Source organism: Ictidomys tridecemlineatus, unplaced genomic scaffold (genome assembly GCF_052094955.1).
Source record: "Ictidomys tridecemlineatus isolate mIctTri1 unplaced genomic scaffold, mIctTri1.hap1 Scaffold_85, whole genome shotgun sequence".
NCBI lineage: Eukaryota > Metazoa > Chordata > Mammalia > Rodentia > Sciuridae > Ictidomys > Ictidomys tridecemlineatus.
The window spans coordinates 487754-501893 of NW_027526100.1; the positions used below are offsets into that span (position 1 = coordinate 487754).

Below are 14140 nucleotides of genomic sequence, written 5' to 3' on the forward strand. Positions count from 1 at the left end.
TTAGATTTTATCTATATAGGCAAAGTCAAAGTTGAACTTTCCTAATAATTCAGTTCCCTTTCATGTTGTGGCAGTGTTTGGTGATTGCAAATATTCAGTAGGAAGCTTCTTACCCTAAAATGTTATTATACAGCTATCCTTTTGGGTTTATCCTTTTGAGAAAGCTATGGTTCACCCATCCCTTTAGAACTTCATAGATGTCAGGTTAAGAGCACATCTATGAAGAATATAATATTCATAGTACCAGACCCACTTAGTATTCCATTGTTGCTCTACTGTTTATCTGTTTATATGATGGAAATATGTCAGAATGGTCAGAAAGTGAAGGTAGTCTTGGAATTGGCATCATTACAGTTTTAGCTTTTACATGCAATGAAATAATCAGCCTTTGTTTACACAAACCAATATCATTATTGCTCAGTATATTTTAAAAAATGTATCCTATCTATTAGAAACCTGTGCATGGTAATATAAAATGCAAAGGGCAAGATAAAATTCTCCATACTCAAACAGAGTAAGGTGCAGACAGACCATAACCAGGATTTATTTTCTGACATCATAAATTGTCATGATTAACATAGAAGTAATTACATTTTAAAATTCCAGATAGCTGCTTTTGGGGATACTATAGTGTAAAATTTTGCTTTGTTTAAAGAAAATGGGCTTGGCATTGAAAAGGGAATTCTAAATTCCTTAATTTAACCTTCATTTCCTCAAAAAATTATTTAAAATCCTGTACCAAGTTATTTAGACATTTGTACTTATTTAGTAGAAAAACACTTCAGATTATTCTGTAGAAAACATTTCAGATTATTCTCTCTCTGAAAAAGCGAATATTCATTGAAAAACTGATCTGGTACTAACAGTTTTAATGGATACTCTCAAGTACATCTTTTCTCAAGATAGGTTTCCTCTGGCCTTATCTCAGTTTTTCCAGTGCTAATGAGAGTATTCTTTTCAGTCACCGTAGCTGTATAGTCACCAAACATCCAGCTTCCACAGGACACATAAGCCAGAATTTGGGGATTTCGTGATCCTTTTTGAAGTAATTTCTTCCCTCAAGGTGCTTCCAGTCTGTAATGTGATTTACACTGCACTGGTAAAGGCTGGATAAATCTATAAAGAGAAAGGCCAGGAGAAACAGGTTTAGCAAGCAATATGGTACAAAACTTCATCTTTTCACTTGAAGGGCAAAATGTTAAGCAAATTGCTCATTTTTTTCCCATGATGGTTCGATATATTCAGGATGGATATTGTATTTGTCAAGTCACTCAGCTCAGAAAGGTTCACCCAAATCCAAATTGTATATTTTATATATTAAATGGTTTTCCCTAACCTAAAAATAAGATGCTGAGTGTGACAGAAAATCTAAGACCATTCATTTGACAACCCATGTCCCAGGCATTCAGATCACTGCTAGTCATTTTAAGCCTTTGTGCTTGTTGGAATATTATACTAACATAGACATAAGTCATTTTTAGAAATTTTCAGCTAAATTAATAATTTAGAATAAGATTTACAAATAGTTCATTTCATCTCCTGTTGCACTGCCTTCCTAAGGAATTTTTAAAATATTAATTTCAAAGAGGAAAAGTTGTTTCCTAATGTTTGCTCTGTTTGTATTAGAAGGGAATGGTTTTCACTCAGAAAAAATTAATGAAATTTAGAAGTAAAAATTATCCAACTTTTAGAAAAATTCTATACAGTTGAAGTCATAAGGCCAAAATTGCAGGGCCGAAATTTATAACTGGATGAAAAGTATATCCTAGAGTGGACTTGGAAGTCTGTCCTATCTGACCTTGGGCCTACCTGCCCTGTGCTCTGAGTTATCCCAGTGCTCACAGGCATCGTACCCATGTACCCCTGACTCATGCTGTGCTTTCTTGCGATCTCTCCAAGGTACCTACCAGGGCCAGTGGGCTGGAGGCATGCGGCACGGCTACAGTGTGCGCCAGAATGTGCCCTATGGCATGGCCACGGTGATCTGCTCACCCCTGCGCACCTCGCTGGCCTCCCTGCGCAGCGAGCAGAGCAATGGCAGCGTGCTCCACGATGCAGCTGACAGCCCGGCAGGCACCCGTGGAGGCTTCGTGCTCAACTTCCACGCTGATGCCGAGCTTGGAGGCAAGAAAAAGGGCGGCCTCTTCCGCAGGGGCTCCCTCCCTTCTCGGAAGCATGAAACTTCGCAAGTCTGAGTCCAAGTCTTCCATCTCTAGCAAGCGGAGCTCCGTCCCCAGCGACGCAGCCATGAGCAGAATTAGTTCCAGTGATGCCAACTCCACCATCAGCTTTGGCGACGTCGATTGTGATTTCTGCCCCGTGGAAGACCACGTGGACGCCACCACCACTGAAACCTACATGGGCGAGTGGAAGAACGACAAGTGCAATGGTTTCGGCATCAGCAAGCGCTCCAACGGCATGAAGTATGAAGGCGAGTGGGCAAATAACAAGAGGCATGGATATGGCTGTACCGTGTTCCCTGATCGCTCCAAAGAAGAGGGAAAATACAAAAATAATATTCTGGTCCGTGGAATAAGGAAGCAGCTTATACCAATAAGAAATGCAAAAACTAGGGAGAAGGTGGACAGAGCAATAGAAGGCGCACAAAGGGCAGCCACCATGGCGAGAACCAAAGTGGAAATTGCGAATTCAAGGTATGTAAATGCAAGGTGGGTGGTTTTGCTGAGTCGGGTCATTCAAAATATTTTGTCTGTCAGTCTGCTGGTGACATCACAAATAGGTTTCTTCACTTGCCAAAAATGAGCCCAGTAGAATAAAAGTCAGAGATGATGTACTTGCACTTTTCTGAAAATTTACATCACCCCAAAATGTTGAAGATTCATCATACTTCCTTTCCTGTTCTAACTTATTTAACAGCATGATGATGTTCACTCAGAACCTTTGCACCTCTTCCTTCGTTCAGGAAGTTACCTTTTTAAAAGAACAAACCTCTGAAATACTGCTACAGAGAGCTCTGTTTTGTGTGCCATAGAGACAATCTCTCTCCGCATAGAAATATACCCAGTATTAATGTGTACCTTTATTCTAATGTTTGAGTTGAACAGATCTGTAAAATTATCATTAATTCAAACTTCATTGAAGTCTTAATAGGTGAAATTGGTTTTAAGAAAGCCATGAAGATCTGTTAGATATGGCAAAAGTAGAAAGTTAAGATAAGATCTAGTGTGTGTAGTTTTAAACAACAGAGCTCCTCTGAATGAGAAAGGCAAAGAGACTCAGGCTTGTAAGAATGTCCACATTCTGTGCAGGAAAGATTAGATCATTGGTATATTAAAAGGTAAGGGGTCTGGGAAACTTGACATGGACAGATGGGACACTCACTGTGCCAAGGTTGGAAGAAAAAGCAGTAGAGAAGGGCTGGAGTGGGAGATTGAGAGTGAATAATAGATTGATAATGGGGAGGTAGGGTCAGGAGGACTTTGTACTTGAAGTTTACCATTAATATCTAGATTTGGGGATTCATCAAGAGGGCTGGAGGAATATGTTGGGAATAAAATTTTATTATGTATGAGTATCATAGGTTAGACAAAAAGAAAGGAAAAAGTTGGTTATATGTGGAGATTTTGATGTATATTTAGATAGATACCTACTGGCTGTAGTTTTGTGTGACTTGAAGCATCAGTTTGGCATAGAATGTTAAAAATTCTGTTTCTGCCTCAGTAGTAACTCTTCTACCTCTTTTTGAAACTGCAAAGTATTAGCATGTCTTCAACTTTTTATTCTTAGCATTGAGTTAATGGACAACTCCCCCTTTTCAATTGAACCTTATAAAATTTCTGATATCTTAACTTTTTGTGTACAAAAAATGGGCGGTTTTATATGATTCAACTTAATACTTCTGGACTTATAGAGAGTTTGTTGTTGCTGCTGCTATTTTATTTTTAATGCTATCTTAGGGTCACTATTTACTTCTGAGCATCCCAAACACTAATTGGAAAGTGAAAGAGGCCATCTTTTTTTTTGCACTATTTTTAGATAGATATTATGTTGAAACTCCTCAAGGTTTTCCTCTTCATCCCAAACTGAATCCTATTTTAAAGTGAATGTTTCCTGTTCACCAACACAAACTTTCATGAAGGATTTTTTCCATTTTCTCCACAGAGCATCTTTTTATATAAATTACTTTTTTTGGTTGTAGATGGACACAATATTTTTTAATTTGTTTTTATGTGGTGCTGAGGATCGAACCCAGGGCCTCCTGCATGAGAGGCAACTGCTCTACCACTGAGCCAGAATCCCAGCCCGAACATCATTTTTTGTAGATCATGGTTCTCTCTGGTCAGCAAGTCTACTTTCAGTTTACTTGTCAGCTGGGCTACTTGGCACATCTAATCTTGCTGGTTTCCCTGGCCCTCAGCTAATTTTCAGAGCAACTTTATACCTTTTTCTAGGCCCAAGCCTCTAATTTTAAATGCATTCCTGGATTCTTCCATTTTATTTTCACATTACAACCTAGTGTATACTAAAGGCAAGTTCATTCTTGACAGATGATAAACCGGTACAGACAATCTAGCAAATGACTTATTATTGACTTTTATGACTAGTTTAAATTGGAGGAAACTACATGATACAAGCGGGCTACTTGTGATACAGAGATGATCTCTGATTATGTTAGTCTCATGAAAACCCATTTACCCAAGTCCTATTCACATTTTCTCTTTTGAAAGACTTTTAAGGGTAGGATCATATACTTTGTGAGTACTATATTTTATAGTTATAACCTGGAGAACTTTAGCCTAAAAATCTTTCAGACAGCTAACTACTGCAGATTTTACTTAACTATTTAAAAAACACTCAACTCATCATGCTAAATGCAATAAACCAGCCATGGAAGGACAAATACTGCATGATCCCACTGACATGAGGTATCCAGAATGGTCAAACTCAGAAACTGAATACAGCAGTAGTTGTCAGGGAGTGGAGGGGGGAAATGGGCAATTATTGCTGATGAATAGAAAGTTAGTTATGCAAGTTGAACAATTCTAGAGATCTGCCATACATCACCGTGCCCGTAGTTAACAGTACCAGATTGTGCACTTAAAATTTGGTGAGGGCAGGACTCATGTTAAGTGTTACCCCAGTTTAAAAAATACTGCTATTTGGGTGACATAATAGAAAGATTAAACTAAACTTTTATATTTTGCTTATTTCAATTTTTTAGTCCTTTTCAGATTTCTTGCTATAATTACTACTACAGATATAGAGTTTTGCAACTTGTTTTTGGAGAGGGTAGCTGAAGGACTAACATTCCCCATGTATTAGCTCTTGAGATTAGAATTCTACTGTCTTTTAAATTTTTTTTTAATGGAAGATTTTCTTAAGGTTTTAGAGATTGCTGCCTGGAAGGAGGAACTTCTAGCTATGTTATTAATAACTGTGGCTCTTTATAATGCCAGAGTATTTGCAGAGTCCTTCCTGGTCCTTCTGCAGTTGCTGTTACTGTTGAGTTTTGAGTCCCCCTCCCCCCCAGTGCTGGGATGGAATCCAGTGCCTCCTTCATGCTAGGAACACACTTTATCATTGAATTCCACTGCCAGTCCAATATTTTAGCTTTTAAAAATATTGAAAAATTAAGAACATAAAATGATGGGTTGTCCTGTCCCCAGCTCGGCCCAATCATGTCAGAATAAGAACTAGAAACTAAGACTTCTGGAGCTTACTGCTATGGAAATCACTAGTTCACCAGTAGCAATACAGGAAGATGACCACTTAATAGTTAACAGCCATTCAGTTTGTCCACCCAGATGGTATTGATCTTGATTCTGTTATTTTTTATGTGTTAGAGGCTTTTGTTTGTTTCTTACATCCCAGAAAATATGTCTGCCTTTGTACCTTTACCCCATGTTATCTTATCCCATTTTATCTTAAGCAGAAGATAAAAGTTGACTTTTAGGGACAATAATTGTAGCCTTTAACAGTGTTCCCTAAGGGAGATAGGAGACATAGAACCAACTACCTTTGGGATCTATAGACTTTGTTTTGTTTCTGTGAAGGGAGGTAGGAGGCTTGTTTCTGCAGGATTGTTGTGCACCCTGCATAATTCTCATGATGGGCATGACATAATGGTGGGTAGAAGACATCACACAGTAGACTAGGTACTTTACTAGCGAGTCAAAACTGAAGGAATGTTCATTACTTGCTGAGTCCTAGAAAATTTCTTTAGGTTTCTGCTGCAATGCAAAAAGTACTGTGTTGATGAGATTTAACCAAAACATTTTCCCCTTTTGTCTTGGTTGAGAGTAAAAATCACTACCCTTAACTAAGAAAAATCTCAACATTGTTTTTAAAGAAATGTTCAAGAGGTGGTAGAGCAACTTGGAATATATGGAGAATTAAGCATGCCTGGCTTTTACTGAAGCTGCTCCATGCCAGTAGCTGACACGCCAACTCTCCGCCTGTAATGCCACCTGTCCTGTTTTGTAGAAGCACACACTACCCTGGGGGACTTTAGGACAGGGAGAGCCAGCATCCACACCCAGGCCTCTCAGTCTTTCCTTCATCCACATTTACCCAGACTGTTTTGTTGGACCCTTTTGAATCACTGGAATTCTGTTTAGAGCATTGTAACTAAAATGGGTCTCCTGATACTTTCTAGAAAATATAATGGACAGTCTGTGTTTTGGTAGAGAAGACTGAAAGCCCCTAATCTCCAATCTGGAAGAGTCATGAAATCTTGTCTGGTCCAAGGACCTTAATTTCCAAGGCAGAGACTGATCATTCCAGTTTCGTACAGTTCCTTGGGTGTTCATTGGCAATTTCCTCACCTCTTACCTGCAGTAATTCCTTGCCGTCCCTGTCATTTCAGTCACATTTTTCATCTGGTTATTGTTGATTCCAATCAACTTTTTAAAAAAAGATGTTTTAAAGAAGTTACTGCTGCTTGAGTAAGATGATTAAAGGAATAACTTTAAGGGAAGGCATTTGATTAAGAGAGCAAATGAGAAGTGACCCTTGGGGAACTGCACTTCTGTGGAAATGAGTATGGACTGGAGTATAGCTCAGTGGTAGGGCACTTGCCCAATATGTGCAGGGCCCTGGGTTTCATCCCCAGCACCATAAACAAACAGGGAAAAAATAGATAATTCGATCATTTAGGAAGGGGTATAGTCAGAAGCAGTGCTTTGTGTGCTCTAAGCTGTGGGGGAAGTAGTTGCCATGCTAGAGGATAGAAGATACACAGGAAGACTGATGGGAGACAGCTGCCTAAAGCAATCAAGAACCCCAAGTGTTGGCTTATGCTAGCAGGCCATATCAGACCTGTGAGAAGAAACCAGAAGGTGTGTGGGGGGTTAGAAAGGTAGTTAGAACTACTCCATTCTGCCCACCTCACCTGACAGCTTCACTCAAGCTAGTGGAGCTCACTGGTGCATAGCTGGCTGATCTCCCAGCATTTCCCTGAAGGGTCAGTAAGTGGGACAGGCCCACCAATCATGTGGGACTGTGCTGCTGCTGTCACCAACCTCTCTCCGACCATTAGTGCCACTTCAGGTGATAACAGTGGCACCTAGACAGGTCATGACCTAGACAGGTCATGTTAGGAAGGAGACTGTTCTCCCTGCTGCCCAGCCTCAGCCCCAACCCTAGGTGTGGGGTTGTCACAGGTGTGGCTGTATGAGGCATGGAAGCAGTTGGATAGAATGTGAAGGGCCTCCAGTCTGGGTGAGCTTGCTACTCCATCTGTCCTCAGAACTAGAGGTTGGATTCCATGTTTGCCAGTTTTAGACTTAAAAATAAAAATGATACATGCTCTTCCTGTAGGATTAAAAAAAAAAAAAAAACAACTCTTTCCCATACTTTCGATTTAAAAGATACAGTTTCATGCCACACTCCCCTCAAAGTGACTCAGCTGTGACAGCTTTCTTTACCTGGGGAGGAGAGTTGATGCTCAGCCCTTCCCTCTACATGGTCAACTCCACAGTCCTCATTCAGATTTAGGCGTAAAGTCTTTTCCTCACAGGTTCCTGGACCCCACATCCTCCCATTCCACTTCCATCCTCTAGATTTAAATCCCCCCAGTTACACTAAATTACTGTTGCACATCAGTGCATTTGTTGAATATCTCTTGCCACAACTGGATTGGGAAAGATGGACTGATCCCAAAGGACAGTTTGCTCCCTTTTGTATATTCATCATAAGCTTAGATCACGGACGTAGGTAAGTGCTCTAGTAATGATGAATGAAGAATTAAATTCTTACCGCTTAGGTTATGAGTGCTCCTTCTAATTTGATTTTGCTGGGCATTTATGAACTATAGTTGGAAGTAAGGAAACTTAGCCCCCAATAATTCATACTATACTAATAGTCCAGAAAGTGCAGAAATTGCAAAAGTGTGGGTCTTAAGTACCCTTTCAACTTCATTATTATCATTATAAGGCATGGCCAGAGAATAGAACTTCAAGTTAAGCCAAACTTTTCTGCATTCTTCACAGGTATTGAGCTGATCAGTGGTACATATGAATGTTTCTCTTAAGACACGGCAACTCCAGGAAGTCAACTTACTCTAATAATATTGTTTCATCCCATATACATTTGACATCATGGCAGTATATACTAAGTCAGGAAATGGGAGTTTATTGTCTTCTAAAACTCAAAGTCTGCTGAATATTCAGCTGTCCTTACTACTTTTGAAAATTTTTTCTTGTCCTGACATTTGGGGTCGGGGAGGGGAACATTGTTCTTAAGTTCAAATAATATGATATCAGTTGAATACATCAGGTTGGGTGGGGTAGATAGAACTGTGCTGTGCAAGGTTGCTTGACTTGATTCACACCTCACTCATGAGTAATTTAAACCCAATGTCAGCCATGAGTCAGTATATGTTATGTATCCAAATTAAACTGAATACTATTGATTTTTAGGGAAAGATTCATTCTTTGCCAAGTTATTATGAAAGGACAGGACTTTAACATATTTAATTTCTATTGCACAAAAGGATACCCTTTCTCTTTCACAAATCAAAATTAATCATTTACATAATTAATCGTTTCTCTTCTGTAATATTAGTGGTCATATTTCTAAAAATCAACCTTAAATTACCTTTTCCATGGCTTTTTTGTTTTTCTTTTGTTTTTGACTGGGGCTCTGATTAATTTTTAGTTAGCACAATGATTATTGTAGGAAGATGAATTCCTTCTAATGCTTTGAAACTTATTTCTTGAGGAGACTGTTTGACAGGTCAACTTACAGGAATTTACAGCTAAAAAGAACATTACTTGGAGCTGGGGTTGTAGCTCAGTGGTGGAGAGCTTGCCTGGCACGTGTGAGGCACTGGGTTGATCCTCAGCACCACATAAAAATAAATAAATAAAATGAAGGTACTGTGTCCATCTACAACCCCCCCCAATATTAAAAATAAAAAATATCATTATGTAATTATTTTCTTTAGTGGTGATGCCTATCTTATTTCATATCTGCACCTTGGCTGCCCAACCCCATTCCCACCTATTATAACCAGCACTTCTCTGAACAAGTTCCAGAGGTTTGGTTAAAACCCTCATCTGAGGCTCACAAAAGTTACTGGAAGCAGAGGCTAATATTCACCTTGCCTTCACAGTGGGATGGTTTTGAAGATTGAATGAGAGAGAATGTCACAGGGCTTGGTAAATGATCAATTAGTGAATTCAGTTAATGTCCAGGGAAGTATTTCAATCCTAATAGTACCATTTTCAAAAGTAAAAGTTGGTAGAAGACCAAGAAGCCAGAGTGGGATGGAGGTAAAATGGAGTGAGGAAGAAAAGGGAAGGAAGAGAAGACTTGGGAGGCAGTGGTAAGCAAAAGAAAAGGGATAAAACCCATCAAGCCCACCACCTGAACATAGATGTGAGTACATATCAAGATTTGCTGGGGAGGGCCGAGGGTCCATTGCAGAGAGTGTACATAGCATGCACATGACTCTGGGTTCCATCTCTAGCACCGAGTTCTGTGTGGAGTCAATGTATTTTTTTTTGTCAATAGGCAAACATCCAGCTATCTATATATGTATACATATAATGGTTTTCTGTTTTTTTTTTAATTGATATCAGGAATTAAACCCAGGGATGCTTAACCACTGAGCCATATTCCAAGCCCTTTTTTATATTTTATTTAAAGAAAGGGTCTCACTGAGTTGCTTAGGGCCTTGCTAAATTGCTGAAACTGTCTTTGAACTCGTGATCCTCCTGTTACAGCCTCCTGAGCCACTGGGATTATAGGCATATACCACTGAACCCAGCCAGTTACATATTTTTAAAGACTGAAAAAAAATGGCATATGTATTTCTATTGAATTATGCTGGGCTACTATTCTGAAGACAATACAGGATAATAAAATATTTTTACCTTCATATTGTTTAAGTATGTTTCTGTAGGTCATTATGGTCCTTTTATGCATATTATAATTTTTTATTGTACAGTAAGGGTTTAAATGCATGTTTCTCCTCTTTACCAAAGAATTCCTGTCTCAAAGGGAAGAAAGCATGGAGCCTGATCTAACTTCCTCATGTTTGTCTCCATGCTGTTTAAAGAAACTAATGCTTCTCTATCCAGGATACAGGAGCATGCACCAAGGATTATCTGTGGAGGTTCAGAGAGAGCAGCTGGAACCTAAAAGATGACCTCCCAGGGGGCAGCTCTGTCCTGCCCCCAAGGAAGGTCTAGGCTTGGATGCAGTAGAACTAGGAGGTGTAAAGGAGACACGGAGCTCTAGTGGGGGCACCCCTCCTTCAGCTCTGCAGTTACAACACCTGGAGTTTAACAGGCCATTATGCACAACATAGGAACACATTGTGTTAGGAGAACTTGGTAAAACCTTCTTTGAGTATTTTTCTTCTGAAGATCTTTCTTTTAAAACCTCTTCCTCCAGCCCTGCACCCCCACAAGTCTAGGCTCATTCACAAACTCAGAGGCATTGAGGTGGGCATGCATTTCCATGACTAATAAGTAGGTTCAATTGAATACAAATTTAATGAGAATTAGTTGCAGGCCATAATGAATGGAAAGATCACACAGTAATCCAGACTTTTAGGTTATTAAAAACATGCATTTTAAAACTCAAGTCTTGTAGGCATGTCTCTCTATTTTTATTACTGAACAAGGAAGGCCAGGCAGGAGAAGATGCTTTTCTGTTCCATGAATGGGATATGAGATAATATTTAATTGTGCAGAAATCTACTTAGTGAAAACTGGCTGGGAATACTAGAGAAAAAAAAAAACCCAGGATGATGGCAAGCGAGATTTGGGGGACACATATTGACCTTATTTTAACTCTAGAGTTTGCTTAGATCGTTCAAATTTAAACGGATTCCATCTCATTTAGCTCTGAAATATAACACTGTCTTGGTGGTATAAGTTTGAAGAATTAAAGCAGTAGATTGTTTTTAGTATAGCTTCATCTGTAACAGAAAACACCCTTCTATTATAATTTCTGGAAAGTCCCTCAAATTGTGACAGCATTCATATTCTGGATTTCAGCATTGACTGGAGAATTCTGTTTGGGACAAGTGGTAGAGTTGGTGTACAAGCTCACAGAGCTGGGAGGCTGCTCCTAGCAGCAGCTGCCAGGCAGCCAAAGCACCCTGCTCACAATTTTCCATTATGGATTAAGCTGACTTTGCCAATCCCACTTTACTCAAGACACTAGACTGGATGCTTGCAAGACTAGTGCCTTGCAAATCGTTGAGATGCTTTTTTTATTATAGATGAAATATGAACATTGTGTTTAGGAACAGGGTCTAGCAAATGCCAAAGGTATTTATGCAAGTCATTCAGCTTTAGTACAAGAGCCTCCTGAGAATAAAATCAAATCAGCTTTTCATAATTTTGCCCTTCTATTTTAATTGGTGTTTCACATTTATTTGTATAGTATGCTAAATGAAAAATAAGCTTCTTTCTCAGAAATTTAATATGTAAGGAATCAAAATTGCCTTCAAAACAGTGTAACACTTTGAAGTCAATCTTCTTAGAATTTCCATGTGGCCAAAAGAAACTTATTTAAGCCAACTAAAATATATTTATTCACTTTCTAGCAAAACAATAGATTTTATGCCAACGATCAACAGATAACTTCTGTTATACTTTTTTGTTAATTTTTAAAAAATTCTAAAGAAGATTAAACCTTTTGGCAGATTTTACTCTGTCAAGGTTTGGTCTCAGTTGTTTGGGTCTGAAAGTTCCTGTTTAACTTTTTACATAGATGTGGGATATTTTCAAATTTGATTTTTGAATTTCTAGATTTAATGTATTTTCTTGCATTAGGGGAATGGTTAGTCAGAACATGTTGAGGAGATACACCACAGAAACCAGAAATCTAGGGTTTGGGGGTAAGAATGGAGACATATCAGGTGATGGAGTGTTACCTACCCTCCCACCAACCCTGGTGACTCGTTTCCATCCTCACTCCTGCTTGGCCCAGTGATTTGAAAATCATTTGAGCTGTGGATGGATTTTCTCATTGTATTAATAGGTTGTCATGTAAATGTAAAATCATGATTAAGACCTAGTTCTTTCCCTTCATGGAGTCTGGTTAGGCAGATTTTTTTTAAAAGAGAGAATGAGAGAGAGAGAGAATTTTAATATTTATTTTTTAGTTCTCGGCGGACACAACATCTTTGTTGGTATGTGGTGCTGAGGATCGAACCCGGGCTGCACGCATGCCAGGCGAGCACGCTACCACTTGAGTTAGGCAGATTTTAAAAAGCAGTTACCTATCAGATAATTGGAATGTTGCTGTGAGCTTAGGTAGCACATAGCAGGGGCTTAATCATAGTCTGGGGCTGGAGGCAGGATTCTGCAGGCAGCATCCAGCCTGGCAACCACAGGATGTTTTTTTCCAGAAGACATAGGAGGGTGCAAAGGACAATATCTCTTATATATTTGAGGGCATGACAAAATGTGGAATGTCGTCGGAAAAGAGAATGGTAGTTGTGGGGGGTGGGGAGGTCTGAGAGATGAATAATAACGGAAAGACCACTGTGGCTGCAGGTAGCAGAGGGATTGGAGAAGGTAAGGGGCAGTAAAACTGGAGACAATTTTAAGTAGTCACCTGGTAACTAGTAATCTGGGTAAGAGCCCACAGGTTGAGCTAAGCAGTGGCAGTGGGGATGGAAAGAAGCAAATGCATGGATGAGAGCCCCCCACCCCTGCAGACCCACTAGGACTGACCAGGTACTGAGTAGGTGTGGGAAGAGTCAGAGTGACTCCTGAGCTTCTGGCTTGGCCAGCTGGATGGATGGTGGCCCTGTTTACTCAGGAAACTTGCGGAGAAAGATGAATTTGGATTTTTCACTTCTTAAATTTTGAAATGCAATCCCAAATGATTACAGAGAACATGGGCCTGGGACTGTGAGAAATTAGCACTGGACTTGTGATCTGCCACAGGGTTCAGTTCAGATCCCAACTCTAAGAAACAGAGATGTTTAGGGGACTTATAGAGGAAGGGTAATCCTGTGTGTGTGATACTAGACACAACTCTTTTTAAGAGGTAAAGGTCAGCAGCTCTCGCCTTAAATGAGTAGGAATCCATTGCCTGATGACAGTGCAATTCAGGTATCAAAATTTCTGTTCCTGAATTTACAAAATTATGCTTTCTAAGATTTCTGACTAGGGAAACTACCCAGTGAGCAGCTAAGATCTGTTGGATTATTTTTCCCCCTTGGCAACATCCTGGAACAAAATACCACTCTCATAAATTATTATTCTAAAGAAACATCATTTGGCAAACATTTATTTAGTGCCAGCTCTGTCCAGACATGGCACTAGGCCCCAGGAATACAGAGATTAATAAGAAACCTGCCGTTAAAAGCAAATACCCAGCTCAGTTTGTGGTGGTCTTACACAGCTGGCAGATGCTGCAGGGCTGCAGGTTGGAGGGACCTCCACCCCAGGAGGCAGCCTGGGCAGGCTCATCACAGACACTTCTCTAGGATCTCTGCACAAGGAGCACTCTCTGTCAACAATGTCCTCACTCCAGGCCAGCTCACTTTGTCTAACTTCTCTTAGTTGTGATTATGTTTAAGGTCCGTAGCAGGCTCAATGACTCAATCTCAGAAAATGTCTCTTCAAATAAGCAATCTTGCCCCTGATAATAGGAACACTTTGAACAGGAAATACATAAAATGTCTACAAATTTCATAATGCAAAAGGGA

The 14140-nt window shown here is 39.7% G+C and overlaps 1 pseudogene across 1 annotated transcript in view; it reads left to right on the top strand.

Moving 5' to 3' along the window:
* Positions 1-294: 294 nt before the first annotated feature.
* The window catches only part of LOC144374741 (junctophilin-1-like), a 68621-nt pseudogene continuing 54775 nt past the window's right edge, over positions 295-14140 (top strand). Inside the window, exons 1-2 of the transcript XR_013434061.1 lie at positions 295-327; positions 1770-2654. The product of XR_013434061.1 is annotated as a junctophilin-1-like (transcript). The remainder of the gene's footprint in view (positions 328-1769; positions 2655-14140) is intronic.